This window comes from Heterodontus francisci, unplaced genomic scaffold (genome assembly GCF_036365525.1).
Source record: "Heterodontus francisci isolate sHetFra1 unplaced genomic scaffold, sHetFra1.hap1 HAP1_SCAFFOLD_174, whole genome shotgun sequence".
Taxonomy (NCBI): domain Eukaryota; kingdom Metazoa; phylum Chordata; class Chondrichthyes; order Heterodontiformes; family Heterodontidae; genus Heterodontus; species Heterodontus francisci.
In genome coordinates this window covers 3,415,924-3,424,737 of record NW_027141730.1, presented here as the reverse complement: position 1 = coordinate 3,424,737, position 8,814 = coordinate 3,415,924, and positions in this window count along the sequence as shown.

Here is an 8,814-nt window from a genome sequence, read left to right as displayed (position 1 = left end):
GTGTGTCAGAGGGGTCAGTGCTGGGGACTCAACTTTTTACAATTTATATAAATGATTTTGATGAGTGGACCGAAGGTATGCTTGCTAAATTTGCTAATGATTCCAAGATAGTTAAGAAGATAAATTCTGAAGAGGACATAAGGACGCTACAAAGGGATATAGATAGGTTAAGTGAGTGGTCAAAGATCCAGCAAATGGAGTATAATGTGGGAAAAGGTGAAATTGTCCATTGTGGCAGGAAGGTCTGACTGTCACCTCGAGACTTGACTATTCTAACACACTCCTGGCTGCTCTCCCACATTCTACTCTCTGTAACATTGTGATCATGCAAAGCTCTGCTGCCAACTTCTAATTTACACCAGATTCTGTTCACCCAACATCCCTGTGCTCACTTACCTACATTGGCTCTTGGTCCAGTAACACCTCAATTTTACTATTCTCACTCGTATGATCAAATCCCTCCACGGCCTCAGCCCTCTGATTATCCCAATCCCCTGCCCATTTCCAATATTCCTGAAACGTGTTCATCTTAAAATCTTTATCTAATTCCATTTTAAAGTGAGTTCCTTCCCTCTGTCTCTCTCTCTGATCACACATTTCATCTCTCCAGCTCCACTGGTGCTGTGGAAGTTTGGATCCAGAAAATGGTGTGAGCTGCACTGCCGGTCACATCCAGCACATTGTACAGGAAACCCAGGCTGGCCGGGGTGCTAGCGTGGGTGTAACGTGTGTGTGTCTGTAGTGTGAGGAAGGTCTGAATATGGGGTCAATCAGCCATTCCATCAGCTTTGATGGACGACTTTGAAACTTGGTCTTTGCATGTCCACTGACCGACTGTGTTAGTCACTCTCAGCTGAACAGACATTCAGCAGCACGAGGAACCCCCTCTAGTGTTATTTAAAAATACCAGGCATCCAACTTACAGGTGAGGGGCTTTTGACTTACCTCTGCTATTGTAAAGTTATTGGAGGTGCTGTTAATCGTTTTCTGGAGGTTGTGTTGTGAGCTGCTGCAGACATTCAGGGAGGACAGAGGATTTGGTGACCCAACTCTGGACGAGGTATGGGGACTGTAGTTACAGCGTCGCTGGGTCTGTAACATGACCAACACATGGAGCAGAGGCTGCAGAGAGGGGAATCTCTGTAAAGAGGGAGAAGGCGGGGGCTCTGCCCTACCCACCCCTTGATTTCCAAGAGCACAAAGAGCAGTGGTCCTAATACCGAGCCCTGGGGAACACCACTGTATACTCCCATCGTGTCTGAACAACAACCTTTCACCACTTCTCTCTGTTTACTGTTCCTTCGTCAATGTTATATCCACACTGTCACTGTCCCTTTAATCCATAGGGTACAGTTTTCCTAAGCTGTCTATTGAATGTCACTTTATCAAACACCTTTTGAATGTCCATATATATAACTTCAATCACACCACCCTCATCAACCCTCTCCATTGTTTTATCAAAGAACTCCATCAAGTTTACCTCAGCACCACCTCTCTCCACTCCTCCACTGTTGTTAAATTATCAGATTGCTTATCCGACATCCAGTACTGGATGAGCAGAAATTTCCTCCAATTAAATATTGGGAAGGTTGAAGCCATTGTTTTCACTCCCCACTCCAACTCTGTCCCCTTGCTATTGATTCCATCCCTCTCCCTGGTAACAGTCTGAGATTCAGAAAGTCTGTTTTCAACCTTGGTGTCACGGTTGACCACAAAATGAGCTTATAACATAATATTCAGTCTATCACTACGACCGCCTGTTTCCACCTCAGTAACAGCACGCAACATCACCCCTGTCTCAGCCCATCTGCTACTGAAACTCATTCATGCCTTCATTTCCCCTAGAAATGACTATTCCAACACGGTCCTGTCTGGTCTCCCGCATGCTACTCTCTGTTAGCTTGAAGTCCTCCAGAACTCTGCTGCCCATGTCCAAATTCGCAGCAAGTGCCATTCACATATCACTGACCGACATTGACTCCTGATCAAATAATGTCTTTATTTAAATTCTCCACCTTGTTTTCCCTCCAGGACCTCATCTCCCGTCCTGTATCTGTAATATCCAGCCCCACAACCCTTCAATATATCTGTGCTCCTCTAATTCAGGCCTCTTCTGCGTCCCTCCTTATTGCTGTTGTTATTCCTGATGAATCTCTGTCTCCAGCTATTAGCTCTACAACCATTGCTAACGGTATTATAGTTCTTGTAATTTACCCTCATCTCTCCTGCTGTGACTGCCCCTGGTAAGTCTTTATTTCCACATATAAGATCTGTAAACCCTGGTTCACTGAAATACTGTTCAAGTAATTTAGTTTGTTTTTTTCGAAGAATGAAGCCAGTGTTATTGGTCTCCATCAGAAATTCAGTCCCCTATCTGTGAACCACATACCCCTCCCTGCCCAATGTCTGAGGTGGAACCAGACAGTTTGCAACCGCTGTGTTCTATTTAAACCTGAGCTGAGTTCATCTCCATATTCTCTCCATCACAAACCCTGCCTACTCCACCTCTGCCTCGGCCCATCTGCTGCATAAACCCTCATCTGTACCTTTGTTAAATCTACACTTGACTATTCCAATTCTATCCTGGTCATCCTCCCAGTTATAAACCTCCATAAACTACCGCCCATCTAGAACTCTGCTACCTGTTTCCTCACTCACACTAAATCCCGATTATCCATCACCCCGGTGTTCACTGATATATATTGGCTCCCAGTCTGGCGGCACCTTAATTTAAATATTCTCATTCTTGCGTTAGAATCCCTCCATGTCCTCACCCCTCCAATTAGTCCAATTCCCCTGTACATTCCCATATTCTAGAACATCTTTCGCCTTCAAATCTGTTTCCATGCCCCCCTTTAAAGTGAATTTCCTTCCCTCTCTATCTCTCCCTGGTGGTGATTTATGGCTCTACAGCACCACTGTTGCCCACACTTTGGAAGCAAGGATCCACAAAAGGATGTGATATGAGTTACCAGCCACTTCCGGTGTGGTCTTCACACTGCCCCGTGCTGTGCCCGGGTGTACATTGTGTGTGCTCGTAGCATGAGGAGTTGTGGATTGTCACGTCAAACTTCTGTTCCAGCAGCTTTGATGTATGTCTTTGAATCTTGGACTGTGCATGTCTACTATAAATGTTTGTTGCTTGGAAAAGCATAGCATAATAAATTTCAAGCAGCACGGATATGTTAATGACAAATCCTGTCTGGAAAACTTCAACAAGAACTTATCCCAAGGCACTTCACAGCAGCATTATGAAACAAAGTATGACACTGAACCACAAAGGGAGATATTAGGTTAGGTTTCCAAACGCTTGGTCAAAGAGGCAGGTTTTAAAGAAGTGTCTTAAAGGATAAAAGCGAGGTGGAGAGGTGGAGCTGTGAAGGGAGGATATTCCAGAGTTTGGGACCGAGGCAACTGAAGGTGTGGCCACAAATGGTAGAGTAATTAAAATCAGGGATGCACAAGAGGCCAGAATTAGAGGAGCAGAGATATCTCAGAGGGTTGTGGGGCTGGAGGGGATTACAGAGTTAGTGAGGGGTGAGGCCATGGAGGGATTGGAAAACAAGAATGGGAATTTTAATATCAATACATTGTTTGACTGTGAGCTGATGTAGGTCAGTGATCGGGGAATGGGACTTGTTGTAAGTTAAGACACAGACTGCAGAGTTTTAGATGACTTCAAGTTTACAGATAGTAGAATGTGGGAGAATGAGTTGGAACAGTCCAGTCTACAGTTAATGAAAGCATGAATGAGAGCTTCAGCAGCAGATGCGTTGAGACAGGGGTGAAGTTGGGTAATGTTATTGATGTGGAAATAGGTCGTCATAGTGATGGCACGAATATAAGGTTGGAAGCTCATTTTGTGGTCGATTGCCATGGAATCACAGAATTGTTACAGCACAGAAGGTAGCCATTCAGTCCATCGTGTCTGTACTGGCTCTCCAAAAGAACAATTCGTCTGGTGTCACTCCCCTGCCTTCTCCCTGTAACTCTGTACAATCTTCCTTTTCAGATAACTATCCAATTTCTTCCTGAATGCCTCGATTGAATCTGCCTCCACCACACTCTCAGGCAGTGCATTCCAGACCTTAACCACTCGCTGTGTGAAAAAGTCTTCCTCATGTCACTGATGCTTCTTTTACCAATTACTTTAATTCTTTGCCCTCTCGTTGTCGATCCTTTCAGGAATGGGAACAGTTTTCCCCATCCACTCTGCCCAGACGCATCATAATTTTGAATACCTTTTTTCAAATCTCCTCTCAGCCTTCTCTTCTCCAAGGAAAATGTTCCAACTTCTCCAGTCTATCTTCAGAACTGATATTCTTCATCCCTGGAACCATTCTTGTGAAGGTTTTTTCACACTCTCCAATGTCTTCACGTTACCTAAAATGTGGTGCCCAGAACTAGACGTAATACTGCAACTGAGGCCGAACTAGTGTCTCGTACAAGTTCAAAATAACCTCTTTGCTCTTGTATTCCATGCTGCTGTTAACAAAGCCCAGGATACTGTATGTTTCATTAACTACTCTCTCAACTTGTCCCGCGCCCTTTAATGACCTATGCACATATACATCCAGGTACCTCTGCTCCTCACCCCCTTTAGAATTGTACCCTTGATTATACATTGTCTTTCCATGTTCTTCCTACAAAAATGAATCACTTCACATTTCTCCACATTGAACTTCATCTGCCACCTGTCTGTCCATTCCACTAACTTGTCCATGTCCGTTTGATTTTCTACAATTTACTCCTCACAGTTCACAATGCTTCCAAATTTTGTATCATCTGCAAACTTTGAAATTGTGTCCTGTACACCGAGGTCTAGGTCATTAATATGTGTCAGGAAGAGAAAGGGTCCCAACACTGATCCCTGGGAAATTCCATTACAAACCTTAAATAAAAACAAAAAGTGCTGGAAAGACGCAGCAGGTCTGGCAGCATCTGTGGAGAGAAAAGCAGAGTTAACGTTTCAGTTCTGTGACCTTTCATCAAAATTGGCAAAGGTTAGAAATGTAATAGGTTTTAAGCAAATAAAGCAGGGGTGGGGCAAAAGAGAACAGAAGAGCTGTTGATAGAACAGAGGGTCGGAGAGATTAACTGACCAGGAGGTCATGGGTAAAAGGCAAAGAAAGTGTGCAAGTTGTGCGGCAAAAGACAAAGCATTAGTGTAGTGAGGGTGTTAAATAACAGAATAATGAACAGCCCTAGCAAAAAGCACCAACATAAAAAAATCAGTTTAATGCTGGCACATGGCAAAAAATGATAAAACAAAATAATCGTTGAACTCAGTGTTCAGACCGGCAGGCTGTAGAGTGCCTAATCGAACAATGAGGTGATGTTCCTCGAGCTGGCGTTGATGTTCACTGGAACACCGCAGCAGGCTAAACGCAGATTGGGTGACCGCTTTGTGGAACACCTCCACTCAGTCCAAAAGTGTGACACCGAGCATCCGCTCGCTTATCATTTCAACACCCTCCATCCCCCACCCCCGCTCTAATGGTCACATTTCTGTACTTGTGTTTCCCCCAAAACCCCCACTTTGTCAGTTCTGATGAAAGGTCGACGACTTGAAACATTAACTCTGCTTCTCTCTCCACAGATGCTGAGTATTTCCAGCACTTTCTGTTTATATTTCAGATTTCCAGCATCCGCAGTATTTTGCTTCGATTCCACTACAAACCTTACTCCAGCCCTAAAAGCATCCATTAATCACTTATCTCTGTTTTCCCGTCACTCAACCAGCTTAGTTTCATGTTGCTACTGTTGGTTTTATTTGATGAGCTATAACTTTGCTCATAGGTCTGTTGTGTGGCACTTTATCAAATGCCTTTTGGAATTCAATTTATACCACATCAACAGCATTGCCCTCATCAAACTTTCTTTTTACCTTTTCAAAAAACGCCAGCCATTTAGTTAAACACAATTTTCCCTTAATTAACACCCATTTGTCCAAGTGCCCATTAATTTTATCCCAAATGTGACACCAATGTTGCAATTAAACTGTCTGACTCTCAGACTGTTACCAGGGAGAGGGATGGAATAAATAGCAAGGTAACAGAGTTGGAGTGGGGAGTGAAAATAATGGCTTCAGTCTTCCCAATATTTAATTGGAGAAAATTTCTGCTCATCCAGTACTGGATGTCGGATAATCAGTCTGATAATTTAACAACAGTGGAGGTTTGGAGAGAGGTGGTGGTGACAGTACATGACTGACAGTACATGGGTTCCCGCAACTCCTTTTTGTAAACAAGGTGTAAAATTTACAGCCCTCCAGTCCTCTGTCATCACTCTCATATACAAAGAGAATTGACAGATTCTATCCGGTGCCTCTGCTATTTTCACCATTCATTCTCTCACGAACCCTCATAATTCCCATCCAAACTGGATAAATGTTTAGTTTATTGTGGTACAAAAAGTGTTTGATTGAAAGGGATTAACTAAACGTGTTTGTTCAGTGACTGTAATTAATGTCAGTCACCATGGGCCCTAATTGTGTCACTGGAGGGTTTCCCTCTTCTATTAATAAGGGACTCCTTTCAGTGTGGTATCCCATAGTGTCAGCAGGAGCATCATCCCCGACACTAACAGGGATCAGCAGCTCCAGAGAGAGGGAGAGGATAGATCAGAATCTGAGAACAATAGATTGGAATATTACAACAATGGGTCAGAATCCGAGAACAATAGATTGGAATGTTACAACAATGGGTCAGAATCTGAGAACAATAGATTGGAATGTTACAACAATGGTTCAGAATCTGAGAACAATAGATTGGAATGTTACAACAATGGTTCAGAATCTGAGAACAATAGATTGGAATGTTACAACAATGGGTCAGAATCTGAGAACAATAGATTGGAATGTTACAACAATGGGTCAGAATCTGAGAACAATAGATTGGAATGTTACAACAATGGGTCAGAATCTGAGAACACTAGATTGGAATGTTACAACAATGGGCAGGAGTTCCATCTGGGAGTTTGACTTTCTTTCTGCAAATTATGATTTTCTGCCATTAAACATTCGGATCTATTACGCACTGACGATTATTCAATACATTTTCTATCCCATCCTGGCTATTATTGGTGTCCCTGGTAAGTCTCTCTTTCCAGCTATTTATTCCATAAACCATGTATAACTGCATTACCGTTCTTGTCATTTACTCTGCCCTCCTTTCTAATTTTGTTATTCTTGGCAAATCTCCATCTCCAGATATTAGCTTTGTAAACCATTGCTACGTGTATTAGAGTTCTTGTAATTTACTCTCTCATCTGCACTGCTGTTGCTGTCCCTGGTAAGTCTCTATTTCCTGCTCTGAGATCTGGAAACCTTGTTTCACGGAAATAATGTTCTTGCAGTTTCAATTTTGGGAAGAGTGGAGCGAGTGTGATCGGTCTCCATAAGCAATTCTGCCCCCTATCCATGAACCACTTCCTCCTCCCTGGCCAATGTCTGAGGCTGAACAACCTCTGTGTTCTATATAAACCAGAGCTGAGTTCATCTCCATCACCAACCATGCCTAATACCACCTATGTAGCATCACCCGTCTCCTCCACTGCCTCATCCCATTTGCTGCATAAAGCCTCATCTGTGCCTTTCTTAAATGCACACTCGACTATTCCAATTTTCCAATTCTATTCTGGTCACCCTCCCAGTTAAAAATCTTCATAAACCGCAGCCCATCCAGAACTCTGCTGCCTGCATTCTAACTCACACCAAATCCTGATCAGCCATCACCCCTGTGCTCACTGATCTACATTGTCTCCTGGTCCAGCAGCATCTTAATTTTAATATTCTCTTTCTTGTGTTTGTACATCCTCCATGGCCTCACCCCTACAATTCCCCTACATAATTCCTATATTCCTGCCAATCTTTTGCCATGAAGTCTTTTCTTCAATTTCTCTTTTCAAGTCACTGTTTGAAAAGGCACTGTTTGAAAGTTAGGGATCGCACTTTTTGGGCAGAAATGAGGAGATTTTTTTTCCTCTCAGAGGGTTGTGTGACTTTGGAACACTCTGCCTCTGAAGGTAGTGGAGGCGGTGGCATTGAATATTTTTAAGGCAGAGGTAGATAGATACTTGTTGGGCAAGGGAATCAAAGGTTATCGGGAGTAAATGGGAGTGTGGAATTCGAGACAGAAACATATCAACCATGATCATATTAAATGGTGGAGCAGGCTCGATGGGCTGAATGGCCTACTTCTGCTCCGAATTCATACTGTCATATGGTCTTCCTCTCTATATCTACTCCTGGCAATGATTTTCAGCTCTTCAGCGCCACTGGGCCCAACGCCATGGAAGCTTGGATTCTTAAAATGGTCAGAGCAAAGCTGCTGGTCACTTCCAGTGCTCAATGCTGCACAGGGCTCTAGCCCCAGTTCACCAAGCACGTGCTGGTAGTGTAAGGAGGGATTTGAATGTGACATCTATCAGCCATTCCAGCAACTTTGATGTATGTCGTTGAAACTTGGTCTGTGCATGTCCACTGACCGCATGTGTTACTCACTCTCAGCTGAACATTCATTCAGCAGCACGAGTAACCCCATCTAGTGTTATTTAAAAGGACCAGGCATCCAACTTACATGTGAGGGGCTTTTGACTTACTTCTGCTATTATAAGGTTAGTGGAGGTGCTGTGGATGGTTATCTGGAGGTTGTGTTGTGAGCTGCTGCAGACATTCAGGGAGGACAGAGAATTTGGTGACCCAACCTGGACGAGGTATAGGGACTGTAGTTACAGTGTCTCTGGGTCTGTAACATGACCAAAAAATGGAGCAGAGGCTGCGGAGAGGAGAAGCTCTGTAAAGAGGGAGGAGGA